The sequence below is a fragment of the Betta splendens genome, chromosome 6, assembly GCF_900634795.4.
Source record: "Betta splendens chromosome 6, fBetSpl5.4, whole genome shotgun sequence".
Lineage (NCBI taxonomy): Eukaryota > Metazoa > Chordata > Actinopteri > Anabantiformes > Osphronemidae > Betta > Betta splendens.
In genome coordinates, this window is record NC_040886.2 from 11,246,719 (window position 1) to 11,260,920 (window position 14,202).

General features: G+C 44.1%; 1 long non-coding RNA gene across 6 annotated transcripts in view; it reads left to right on the forward strand.

Moving 5' to 3' along the window:
• The window catches only part of LOC114857254 (uncharacterized), a 121,830-nt gene extending 113,580 nt beyond the window's left edge, over window positions 1–8,250 (forward strand). For 5 of the 6 annotated variants that reach the window (XR_005897818.2, XR_005897820.2, XR_008694970.1 and 2 more), the window contains one exon: window positions 1,730–8,250. This is a non-coding gene — a long non-coding RNA (uncharacterized LOC114857254). The remainder of the gene's footprint in view (window positions 1–1,729) is intronic. The other variant, XR_008694969.1, reaches the window with a different exon arrangement.
• The last annotated feature ends 5,952 nt before the right edge of the window (window positions 8,251–14,202 follow it).

Consider the following 14,202-nt stretch of genomic DNA (forward strand, 5'->3'; position numbering starts at 1 on the left):
AGCTCTATATTGTCTTTACTGTATATCACGGCTAGTGTGGTGGCGGTAGTAATAATAATAATAATAATAATAATAATAATAATAATAATAATAATAATAATAATAATAATAAATTATTGTTGTTGTTGTTGTTACTATTAATCGAAATATTTTAAAGGGAATCCATCCGCGGTTCGTTTTTAATTAAAGGTTCGTTCTGGACTTGTGACACCTGGACAAATTTATCATCACCTTCCGATTTTAATTAACAACTGATTAACATATAAACCAAAATAATATTTTTGCTCCGATCTCCATTTTCTTTTTTTTTTCTTATTTCATGATTATAAATGCGCTTTAGCACAAAAAACGTGTCCTTTAAACACACGCCTATATTTATAATTATTACATTTATTGGCACATGTTTCATTATTTTTTATTTCGATTGTGCAAGAAAAAAGCGTGACTTTTTGGAGACCTCGTGCCGCACCGCCCGCGCGGCGTGTCCCTCTCTTCCACCGCAGCAGCGTCTGGACGGACGCGGGGCTTCCTCCTCTCCTCGTTTCCCACGCTGCTGCTCTCCGCTGCCAGAGGTCGTCCGCTCCTGTCGCGCGGCTCCAGTGACTTCAACGTAACCAAACGACTAATTGTCAGCCTTTAATAGCGCCGCAATTTGGCCCCTCAGGCTCACGCGAGGCCGTGTGAAATTGCACCAACACAAATTGTTGTAAATAACAAAGCCTTTGAGTGAAGCCTATCGATTGATGCGCGTGTGCGTGTTTGACAGACGGAGGGGGAAACCACCTGCTCTATCTGTCCATCTCCGGATCATGGTCGCACCAAGTAGGTCTAATTTCTGAGACATTCAGCTGGGATGTGTCTCAATTGGGACCGAGATCAGAGGTTGTGATTGTCTATTGGACTAGATTGGGCTGCTCAGTGCAATTCTGGGAACTTTTATTGCAATCTACAGATTGTAATGATGGAGAGCCCTCGATGTGGCAGCACTGATTACATCAGCCAGTCTCCGCGTCTACCTTTCATGTCAGGTATTTTATTCGTTCTGTGAGGTACCGCTTCTATACGTCTTTGTCATCGTTCGTATAGAAACGGACTCTCAATTACTGCAGGCGAGATTGACAAACTTGCATTTTAATTTCATTTCGGCGTCAATTTATTAATTATTAAACTTTTTTAGTGTTTAATTAGAACTGGGCTAATTGGATCTATGAAATCTGGATGAGCTATTTGCATCATGGTAAAATACATTTCCAATTTCCTTCTGGCTGCTTAGCAGCAGCTTTGTAATTGGATATAGAACAGTTTAACTTGAGGGCACGAATCCGCAGCCATTTACTAAACGTTTCCATGCAAACTTCCTGTAAACCAATGAGCTTTCAGGTCTGCTCTCATAGTTCAATTACAATAGAAAAATAATGTTATCAAAGCTTTAAAAGTGAGAGTATAATAGTTTATTGGTGGATGCTGTTTTTGCTCATAATTTAACTTTCACAGTTATTTGATACTAAATAGTTTAATTTGAAAGTGCGTATGATGAGCTTTTGTGCTTGTAAAACCTTAATATTGATTCATGATACTCGGGAAACGAGCGTGAAGCATGAGTAAATATTAGTTTGAATCTACTTTTCAACCGGGGCGTGTTCACAGTTTGCGTGTACCGCTGGATGTGGTTAAATAGTTCCTGTGAACTCTGATGTGTGTTTCCTCTGCTTGCTTTGTTTCCCCTCAGATAAAAGCACAACGCCTCCCGAGCAGCTCTCCAGATGTGCGAGGAGCATTCAGATGCTTCCTGAAGTCAAAGGTTCTACACAGAAAATGTGCATCAGGTAGAAGGACTGGAGCAGGTACTTGGAGACCAGTACAAGTAAAGTACTCGAGTAACGGTACTGCGCTACTCTCCACCCCCCCCTCCGACACTAAATCCCACCCTCAGCAGGTTGTGATCCCTGTCACTTCGTGCCGTCCACCATTTTCTTGGGAGAACCGCCTTCGTGACACGCTTCCTGCCGCCGCCACACCTGACTGATCCTCCCCTCGCTCTGCGCGGATGATATCACACGGCGACAAGACTCCCAAAAGGCTTTTCCCGTACAGCGGAACGCGTCACGTGACCGTGTCGCCCGGCTAGACCCAAATATTGTGCATTGTTGGTAAGGAGAGGTCAGGCAACTTGTGCGTGTGGTATTTCAGGCGGTGCTCTCTAATTAAGTATTCATGAAGCAGCAGTGGGAGCAGAGTGTAGGTTTACGCGGCGGCGGCGGCGGCGGTTCCGACAGCGTCTTCCTCCCCCTCTGTGCGGAACGCTCGGCTTTCCCCCGCAGGCAGACAGGCCATCACTCCTAGTGTACTTCCAGCAATGATATCAAAAAGGTTTTTTGGTCAAGCCAAAGAGAGGTCACTCTAATAATACCCAAGGTCAGTGGTGGGAGCCAGCAAGTCTCCCAGTCATTATTCATTTGTTCGCCGAGTTAATGACAGGGGGACGAGAACTTGGAGCCAACAGCCATGTGATGTCACCAACACATGCCAAGGGATTAGGAGGGCAGGCAGGGGACAAGAAGTGTGGATTATACCAGGAGGAAAAAGCAACAACCTATAATGTTCCATCACCCAGTGTTATGACATGGTTGATGCAGCAGTACATTGAAAGCAGAGAAGTCTGTGTTGGAATAGTTATAGTAATAGTGGAATAGTTTTTATTTATTCCTCGGATATTTAACATGTTTAATGGCCTCGGTTTGACGATGGAACAGGTTTTTTTTTTCGACCAAACCCCCATCATTCATTCGCAGCCTTTTTGGTAAATGACAAAATATTGTGGGTGTTTTCACGGCGGGAGGTGATTCCACGACCGCAGCTTCTGTAATTTACTTCCCCTTTGCGGCGTTTCGTGGCCGCCGCATTATGAGCGATGTTGTAGTTAAGCACAGTAACGACGCTGGTGGAGGGAGAGGAGGAAAAAAAAAAAAAAAAAAAAAAAGCAAAGCTGGAGCCTGTGGCTTTCACGCAGAGAGAATGAACAATGAACACACCTTATTCAGTCATTGGGCAGGCAGCGCACAGCGAACAATGAACCCCTCCCTGCCGTCTAGCACCATGTCTGATAATGACCACATCCTCCACCACTGATAACGCTCCTCTTTTATGACCTACATGTGCATAAATAGGACTCAGATAAAACATTCAGGGAGGATATTGGAAAATTTGGTCAGATGTGCATGTGTGGCAGCAGAATTATGTATTTCCCCGCTTCAGTAACATGCTATGGAAAAGCCATATGTTGCACATGTAGCGGCTGGTGATCCATGAAGTGAAACAATGTGGCTTTGCTTCCTGCAGCTAAACTGCCCCATATGCTGTCGTGTCTATTGTAGCATTTAGTTCAACTCTCTGTTGCGGACATCGTTCTCCTCTGTTGCCTTCCTGCAGGTGAATCTGCTGGATAACATTTAACAGCGTGCGTTCGGACACGCAGGAAGCCGCCGCCGCCGCCGCCGCCGCCTCGGCAGCCGGCGTGCACATACAGCAGATTCCCTGTGTGCGCATTAGGTCAGGGTATAAATATGAACTGCGATTTGCATTACTTTCAGATGAGTGAAGCTGTCAGGCCAATAACACGAGCTTTCAGTCCTACTTTCTGCCACTTATCCCCCATTCTAGGACCAAGGGGTCATGTGAAAATTGAAAGTGACAGTCAAACCAGCATGTTGAACAGCCTGATTGGACTAAGCTGTCATGGCCCAGATCAGAGCTCTTTAACACCAGGCCTATCAGAGGTCTTTCTGTCGGAGCCACTGGATCCCGGGGAGGGACGTGTAATAAGAAAGACACGGCGTTGACGGCGAAAGGAGAAGAACGGGAGGCGCACAATCAAACAGCCGCACTGATGACGCAGGAGCAGGCGCCGTGTGATGAGCTTTAAAAGATTCCTACGTGTAATTGACAAGAAAGACAAAGTTTGAGATAGTTGTCTGAAAAACTTGAACGCTATTAACAACCAAAAACAAAAACTTGAGAGTTCACAGGGTTCTTTTTTCTCTCAGCTTCTCATTTCCAGTTTCCGTTGAGTGAAGTCCAGTGGTTTTTCCCTTTGTGGTCTTTTGAATCAGAATGTTTGTTTTACCTGTTTTGCAGATGGTTTAATGAGCACATGACGCTGTCACATGAAAGAATTTTTACTTCCTCCAAAGCATTCTCTGTCAATTTATATTTTGTTTCATATGCAGCTTTGCATGACGCTCAGTCCAGTGTTCAACGCGCCGCCATCCGTTCAGATCATAATAAATCCCGTCACCATCACTTTTCCTTGGGTCCATCTTTGGAAACGAAGGGGGAATGGAATATTTTCTGTCAGGTGGGAGAATAACTTATGATCCTTTTATGTCCTGCTGAGAACCCCTTGAAAATAATAATACGCCACAGCAGAAGCTCGTGAACAACCGAAAGGCACCAAGTGTTATAAATCTGATGGGATTTGCATATTTTGCCTCCCTAGCAGCAAGCAGGCAGAAGGAATTACATGGAATATGAAAAAAGTGGCTACAAGTCACACTCGGAAGCGGAGGCTGGATGGAAAAACGAGGATTTAAAGCTAAAGACTTTTTGAAGACTTTTATTTTTTTTAAAAAGACTCAGCGTCAGGATTATTAATCAAATAATGAGTCATAATGTGCTTGTTTGACCTTTGTCACATTTCTTCTCCCTTGTTTCATCTTTAAACAGGTTTACTTTTTTCCCCATCATTAAAAATTAAAAACACTAAAAATGAAGCTGTCAACTATAGTTAGTCTTATGTCGGGAGAACGTCGGTGAACTCCGGGAATTAAAAACAAACTTAAATTTGGGAGTGACGTGTAAGTTTGACGTGAAAGCTGTCAAAAGGTTTACACGACTGGAATCATGTCAAATCTTCTTAAACTGAAAGTTTTCTTAAAAAGTGCAAAGTTGCAAAGGTTTTAAGAAAGAGAGAGAAAAAAGAAGCCTTTAGATGCAGAACTCCAGACTTGAAGGAGGATTCACTGTGTTGGTGTCCGTCCTGTGCTGTGATTGGTCGAAACAGCTCGACCTCAACACTTGGCAAAATTGACTACAACTGCCTACTGGGCTTTGCTTTGCTGCAGACTCCTCTGTGTTATTGTACGTGCAGAGTGTGTGTGTGTGTGTGTGTGTGTGTGTGTGTGTGTGTGTGTGTGTGTGTGTGTGTGTGTGTTTGTGTGTTTGTGTGTGTGTGTGTGTGTGTGTGTGTGAGGAAGTAATTGTCTTATGGGAAAGGAAACATTTATGATGTTATGTTTATATGTTTTATATTGTATCTTAATTAGCAGGAGACGACTCCCTAGCTTTAACTAATGTGGTCTTTAAATTAAATTGAGGATATTAGATTTTATTGGCTTCAGTTAAGAATCCACATTGCCAGACGCTGCTGTGCCTCCACTGTTTCCTGCAGATATCATAAAACAACAAGTCACTCTGTGCTTGGTGACGACTTGCTCTTCTTTTTCCCTCTGTTGCCCAGTTTCACAACGGTTTGTCTGTGTAAATGCAGCTTCAGGGTGTGTTGAATCATGTGAAGGACATCAGAGAGGTGTATTGTTTGATAATTCCACTAACACAAAGAATTAGCCAGTGATCACAACACAACATCAAGCTCCACAACCAAAGGTTCTGTTTTTACCCAGGAACCAGAAAGGGATCAAAAGTGGATCCACCGTGAAAATCCCTGACAAAATGCAAATTAATGAAGTGGAAAAACACTTTCAATTAATTTCTTATTTAGGTTTTCTTATGCCTAAACTTTGCCAAAATTATTCACAAGAAAAAAACGAGGTTCCACATTTTCACTATAAACGTTTTCCAGCAGCAACCAACTGAATCCATGAGCGAGTCATGAAACACTTCAGAGTTGTTTTTCCTTCACTCCTCCTTTCTGTCGACACACACATCAAATTAGAGGCGAGCGCGGAGCAGGTTTTGTACATTACATTTGCTCACACATGCAGACATTAGAGGCACTGTTGCTTTAATTGTGTGATACATGTTTTAATGTAAGAACAAAAAACTTGGGCTCTCCCCCTTCCTCTGAAGGATCAGGTAAAAGGCTCGTCTCCTGCCTTCCAAAAAGCACTCGTCCATTCCAACATCACAATTCTCCAACCCATGTTCTCCTTTTTTTTCTGATTCCACTGATCTGAGCTTGAAATGCGAAGACAGCAAAGCACTAAGCCTTCAAACGTGTGATTTTTTCCAAAGATCTCTAGAAGCAATCTCTGCCTGACTGACCCTTGACAGCTGCAGATCTCTTTATTTCTCTGTCTGCTGGCACTTCATTTGGTAGAAAAGCTCTCAGATTCACACCTCTGTCAGACAGCACAAGTGTTTATTATGTGCATACACAGAATATCCCATATAGTGTACATCTCAAAGGCAATGCAGGCTGCAGACTTTTAATAAACAACCTGGAAATTCTGGACCCTGGAAATGAATCATAGTAACAGTAATTTATCTTGATTTTGATCATATTTATTGCAAAAGACAGAAAGAGAAAGAAAGAAAAAGTAGAGCTTGAATTTAGGAATACATTCTCACGTTGTTAGATCATCACCGTCCACACCACAACAGAATTACCTGAACAATAGCGTGTGCTCTAATGTGCAGTTTATCTTGGTTTTATTGTGGCAGTTTTTCCACCGTCAGACGGAGAGCAGGGTTTCGCTGGTGACTCCCTCTCTGGAAATGAGACTGCAGGCTCTATCATTAGATCGGATGGCAAGTCTTTATGCAAAGTGTTTTGCATAATTACATACCAAAGCCAGAATAGCCACCCTCAAATTTTATGGGTCACAAAGCATCAACAATTGCCGCATTATTGTCCACCAAAGTCCAGCCCCACCAATGACAAGAAACGAAAAAAAAAGAAGAGGCGGACGAGAGGAGCAGCTCGTCTGCCTAATCTAAGCTTGGGAGATTGCATTTTCATTCCAATAAAACGTAAAGAAGATTATTCCCAAACTGACAACTTGTTTACATATAGTTGTAAAAGTTCAGAGGACTGGCCAAGACTTCACGGAAGCTTTATCACAACATGTGAACATCATGAAATGGCTCCAGTTAAGTCCCTGATATTAGCCTTCTTCTGGGCGGGATTTATAATGAGAAATAGGCAACTTTTATTAAAATGCGATGTAAATTCGTCCAAGACGTTCATCACGCGATTTTATCGATGTGATCGCATTTAAAAATATTCATACACAGGGAAATACTCACAGTAGCACCGAAGGCTAATACGATACGTGTATAAAGTATGTTACAGTATTTTCTTTAATGAGAAAATAATGATTCAAGACAGAGAGACTGAGGCTGCTTGACTTCACATGGATCCATTGTCCAGTTTAGAAGCTGGATGGTCTTTAGAGATTTAGAGCTAGAATACAAAAAAAAAATTTGGAGTAACAGTAAATTAGTAATCAGCTAAAATATTGAACCCATTTATTTATTGCATCGCAACGTCTGAATTTTACAGAGGAGAGAAATCTACAATATACGCGAATAATGCAGGAGAAATACACCGGGATTGCCTCATTTTATTTTTAACAATCCGGGAGATAAATGTGATCGTGGAGCAGAATTAATATAAACGTCATTGATTTTATAGTTTGTGTTATCAAGCTATTATCTGTCGTGAACAGGCCGCTGCCTTCCTCACCTCCGGCAGACAGAAATAAGACTGTTAGGAAATACGATACAAAATAAAATAACAACGCAAATGAATAAATGGAATCAGACGACAGCAAAACGTGTTTTCGATTCTATAAGGATTAATAAAAATATATATATGACGGAACCGCCTCAGTTGAGGGAGAGTCTGGGATTTTTCGATGGTCCTCTTTTGATGTACTCGATTGTCTTTAAAAAAAACAAGCACACACTTTTATTTGAAGTGTAATACGAATCATTAATAGATGAAACACGGCCTTGTGTAACAGACCAGGCTGCTATCACCAAATATTTGCCAAGGGCATCTGATTCTTTTAAAAAAAAATCGAAATATCACCGACAATGACAGCTGTGGAGGTTGCATTCATGAGGTCTCACAACACATAGAGCATAAATTATCCTCATTGTTCTGCGTCGAACATGATGTTTGTTGTCTCTGTATGTTTCCGCTCATAAAGCAACGCATCTTTCATTTTTGCCCCAGAAATGTGTTTAAATGTTTTGTGCATTAAAATAAATGCTAATGAATTGTGTGAACTCGACAGGCCACGTTGGTGTATTATATTTTCCCATTTTAGTTGAATCGTTTCGCGGAATAAAGGAGCCCAGGTAGACGTGTAACACATGACAGGCAGCCGGAGCGCGGGTGCGCGGCAGAGGTTAAACGTGCAGAACAGCGCCATCTCGCTGCGGCGGGCGCACACTCAGCACGTGTTTCTCTTCATACCCAGACGCTCCGTGAACGCTGTACCCTCGGAAGCTCGGTCGGTTCCTGTGTGCGGAGCCAGCTCTGACGGGAGCCCGCACGCCGCTGCCCGTTGACGGCCACCGGTTACACGTGTTATCAGCGTTCATTAGTGCAGCGGGTCCCGGAGCGAGTCCCGGGACCTGCGGGGGTCACCGGGGAGAGGGGCGGGGGCTGGAGGGCGTCCTCTGCAACTTGAGAAGTACTGTCATTTCACAACAGAATTATCATCACAACCTTCAAACTGGTTCCCAAAACTGAGGCCCCCGGACGCTCGTGGGTGACTGGGGAATATAATAAGGGTCCCCCGGAAATCAGAGAAATAATTGAACTCCCGCTGTAGGTCATGGTTGGTTTGCGGTGGTACATTTTTACAGGGGGTATGAATTTGGTGATGGTGATCCTGGATTGCAGGCTGCCGTCAGCCCCTCTGTAGCAGGCTGCGTGGACAGCGAGTGCGAAATCCCATCAAGCCACAGAAAATGTCAGATGTGTGTCCCTGTGACAAAATCATATCAAGTGATGGATCCAGGGGCCGTAATGCGTGTCTGCGCCGAGTGTTGCTGACATGAAAAGGTCTGGCCCCGAAGAGAAGGCTCGTCACACGTGTAGTGTCACTATCCTGTACTGAGCATGAAAGAATAAATAAATATATATATATATATATATATATATATATATATTGAAATTTGTGTGCTCGATGTGTGATAAATCTTACAGATTTTGATAAAATGAATCAGTGGAGAACAGTCTTCGCAAATTCTGAGTGTAGAGGGGCTGATTTTATAATACAGTTTTGCTATTTTTATAATGTTTTATTTTTATTAATTTTTTTAATACAACGAATAAACAACTTTTGCAATAACTGCATAGACTGTAGGTCAAACACGCGTTGTTTGATAACGCGCGGGATGGAGTCAGTGTAATGCAGCCTTGGAGCAAAGGTGTGACGGTGCAGCGCCCGTTGTATTTTTCAGTGTTTTCACACACGTCTGGTGCTCACTCGGAGATCCCAGTGAGATGCCCAATAAGATTTGTTCTGCAGAAATGTCAGGCGCACCCTCGGTGCCATTTAAATGAACCGTGTTGTGGAGCTGTCTGCCGCACGAACACGCAAAGCGAACTTCGGCACACTCTGCGTGTGATGGCTCGGTCTAATGATAAGACTGGACTTAATGTGCAATAAAAAAAACATGCATGATATTACGAGAGAATTAGTGGATCTATGAATTTATTGAAAAAATTAATATTCATTTTTCAAATTTACCTGATGAACATACGGACCTTCTAGGCCTCCTAACTGTGTTGGTGGTGGGAATTGTGATGGTAAGTGACGATTATGAGGACTGGACTGGAGAGCATGACGCTCAGGGTGTGAGTTTTATTGTTAAAGTACCTTCAGTCTACCACCAGCAATGACCAGAATTACGCCAAATTAATTTCACAGTTTGAGGGAGCTTTGCCAACTGCGTGTTTGAAGTTTCGGCAAACACACACACACACACACACACACACACACACACACACACACACACACACACACACACGTCTCCAGAAAGAGCATTTACAGGGAGGAAACTAGAAAACATACTGATCACTGGCCGTGCGCGCGGAGCTGCGCGTGGAGTGACACGAGCGAAACATGGCAGGTCTGCCTGTTTAATTAATGCAAAATTGATTAAACGTTTACCTCTTATTTGAGCAATTTATGCAACATTTTTCGTCATTTCTAGCTAATGTCCAATATCTCCAGTAGCACTGGGGCAGACGCCGTTCTCATTATGGGGCTGGAGCTGCACACGCGCGCGCAGACACGCACCTATGGACGCACACGTAGGACGACTTGAGTAAACAGATTGACTATTGCCAGCGTCAATTAAATCGACTTAACTAACTTAGCCACTTTTGGAAACACGCGCGAGCGAGCGAGCGAGCGAGCGCACGCAAACCGCGGGGCCCGCACACGCACGCGCGCGTGCTCTCTATCTGGATGCGCGTACGCGCCGGGCCGCAGTCCGATTCAAGCGCCGTCTCCAAACTAGTGGAGAGTGACGAGGCTGTAACGTTAATGCTGCGACCCCTGGAAGACTGACAACCGCTGCGGTGCGCCTAATGGGGATCTTAATAAAGTATCTATGTACCCCGAGTAACAAATCAATACAAGATGTAGGCCTATATCGATCAATACCTACGAAGTAGTTCTGATGAAATAATGCGTTGGGGTTTTGGAAGACTGAGGTGCTGCTAATATCCAGGAGAGTGTTTGCGGTCTCTTCGAATCCTCCCTCTGGCTCACCGCTCATCTCGGTCCTCCTCGCTGTGTGTGATCGTGTGTATTAAGACAAATCAAACTGAATGTTTTAAAGGGTGCAGCGTCTCAGCTCTTAAGCGCTCGCCGCCCTGTTATTTTCTTCCCACCTCACTCGTCGCTTTCCATTGAGAGTTTAGTCCCCTTATGGCCGCGAGTCTTTATATTTTGTATAATTGATAGCAACAGCCGTGCGTGGTGACTTAATCGTCCTGTTTGCGTTTTGATTAATTCGAGATGCAATACTCAAAATAAAGGCTGCTCCACCAGCACCGAGGCGGGCGCACTGTGCGCGCGCAGGGCTTGAAAGAAAGCTGAAATAGCCTCCTCAAAACGGGGCGAAATTCAACATGGGGTATATTCACACTCTTGGTCTACATCAGCTGCAGTTGTCTTTATCTCCTCTATTTATATCGCCACAAAGCGCTGCGCCCCTTTTGAAAGTCTGGCAGTGTTTTTTTTTTTTTTTTTCAAATGAACTTTGCCATGCAAGTGTTGATTGGCCCTTCATTCTACATTATTTCTTCTTCTTTTTCTTCTTTCGAGTTTCTTATTTCTCGCTAAACACAAATGAAAACTCCACGAAGAAGAATGGTTTGGTAAATAGACCAAATCCAGTCCTGTGACGTTCCTGTTTATTAGGGGTGAGAACGTCGAAGGGATTCATAACTGGACGTCGTGGCGCAGACACGTCTTTATTCTCCAGAGGTCGAAAGCAGAGGATAAAATAAAATTTCGTCTACTACAGCGTCCAAACCAGATTAAAACCGAATAGCTGCGGGCAGAAACGCGCCGATGCTGTCAACAATTATAAAAAAAAATGTGGGAGCAGCGTCATAAATTACACCGGTGACACACGTTGACACATGATACTCGTCCATGTATCAGACAAAGTTACCCACTAAAGTTATTTCATTTTAATTCGAGCCTCTCGCCTCATTCCTCGCTCATTCTGATCGTGTTAAAAATCCCCAGCTTTGCATTTGCACTCTCCTGCAGGAAGAGCTGTCCAGCGGCCGCGTGCTGCCTCCTCCATTCACACAGACGGACGCAGTGGGATACAGAGTGGATGACAGGTGCTTAAAACACACGTTACTTGTAAAGTTACCGCCTAATAGCAGTCGGCAGCTGCTGTCGTGGATATGTGCGAGGAGGCGCCTGCGCGTGCGGCGCCGCTCGCTGCTCCCTTTGTGTTAAAGGGAGCCGAGGTCTCCGAGAGGTCTGGGGGAAAGCTACAGTTCCAGGGACAGCGGGTAGATGGCACAATTTTATTACATTTATGGGCAGAATGCAACGAAGCCTGGTGCACTAAGTGGATGTGAAAGGCAATTTATTTTCATAGGGCAGATAAAAGTGTAAGAATAAAAAAATAAAATAATAAATTATGAAACTAGAGAAGTAAAAGGACAATATAGCAGGACTTATAGCATTAATTAAACTTTAACCATAATAATAATAATATTAATAATAATAATAATAATATTAATAATTTTTAAGCCACTGTGTTAACACGAAAACAGGAGCCCCTTTCTTGCTAAGCATTTGACTTATGTGCCGCGTTGCCTCAGCCTATATATAAATTTACATACACAATAAAACGCATGTTGCCTGGGCTAATTTGTCAGTGTGATAGTGGCAAGATGCAAATAACGCGCATATCTGTCGCTTAACTGTGCGGGCGTGCATGCATATGTGTGAAAACGACAGAGAGTGCAAACCATATCCTTATCTTAATAAACAATTCGCCCCACTAATCGCCTGCGAGCCCGTGGAAGTTCTCAGCCTCGGCGCGTAAACCCCCACAGACGTCGACCACGAGCGCAGGCAGTGCGGCGGCGGCGGCGGCGGCGGCGCCTCGGCCCCGCAGCCCGTAGGACTGTTTGTTTGCCTTAGTGGTACGGAGCCGACCAGCTCGTGTGTCAAAAAGTTCCCACGTCACGCCAGACGTAAATACAAGTGACGTCCCCGCGAGCTACACCTCATTAGTTTTTTGTACACTGCTAATAGATGAGCAGAAGTACAAATTATGGAGTGCAGCATATACATCACGCTCTGTCAACTGAAATCAGCTCGGTCAATGTCGAGATCCGACCCTTGCAAACCCATCCTGCAACTGCTCTTATGATTCAGCGCTGCTTGGGAGGATTCGATGCCCCCGTGCGCTGAAGGAGGTGCTGTGTGGCCTGGGCTGGTATTTATTTGTTTAGTTACTCATGGATGTGCAGTATTAAATTGTACTGGCCAAAGTGTGCGGGCTGATGTCCACCTTTAATTACCAACGTGGCCCCAGCGTCTGATATACCTCACAGACAGTTTGGTTAGACAAGCAGCGAGAGCCTCGCTGTATGGATAAATAGCGCTTTCAGCAAGGAGCCGAGGACAAAAGACCATCAGCATCACATCATAATCATCATTTTCATCATTATCAACATCAACAAAACCACTCTCAGCCTCGCTCTCACACACACACACACACACACACACACTCATATACCAACAGCAGCAGCAGCAGCAGTGACCGTGGTGAAGTTGGCTTCCATTCCCCTCCTGATCAAGGCTCTACGCAACAAGGCTAATTCTATTTCCGGCCTAACTCTGAAATAAGCCAATACGACTAATAATTACTGATAGGCCAAAGGTTTACAGCATCACAACAGCGCGGGCGCTAAAAAGCCACCACGTCCACTCAGTGAATTTCCACCGTATAAATGTGTGTATGGACAGACGAAAAGTTGAAACACGTTACATCGCGACTTCCAGTACTGTTAAAGATGCAGAACCTGGACGGTGATGACGCAAAGAACTGTCACGAATATGAACAGAAAGCAATTAGATTACTTTTCCCTTCCTTCAGTCTAACTTACATTATTTGGATGATAATATTTATAACGTATATATTTATATGACTTCACGTCATTAATATTTATGCGAGCGCCCAAAGGTGAAACCACATTCCGCAAATAAAGCCGCGGAGAAGCTGAGTGGGGTATTTCCTGCCCAGTCGCTGTCCCGTGCGAGGTGGGTCTGCAGTTATGAAACGTTATTATCGATGAGGCGAGGCGCCTTATTACCACTGTTGTATCCTACTGCTCAAGTTTAGCACACAACAACCTTCAACCCATTATTTTCCAAACAGGTCTGTGCAGACGGGCATTTTTTTGAATATGAGAAAGAGCCGTAAGATGAAGGTGCTGATCGAGCCTGTTGGCTGATTGATTAATTATTTTGTAATTCATTAATCACTTTCATAGGCCAAAAGGGCGACATCCTGCCACAGCAAATTGACTCCAGTCTCTCCCCCCCCCCCAACACACACACCCGCCGCCCCACTTCCCTCCCCTCCGGTCGACCACACACGCCACACGCACGCACGCACGCGCACAACCGGCAGGTTCACACGTACGTAAGGGGAAAGTAAAACAACATGAAAAGCTGG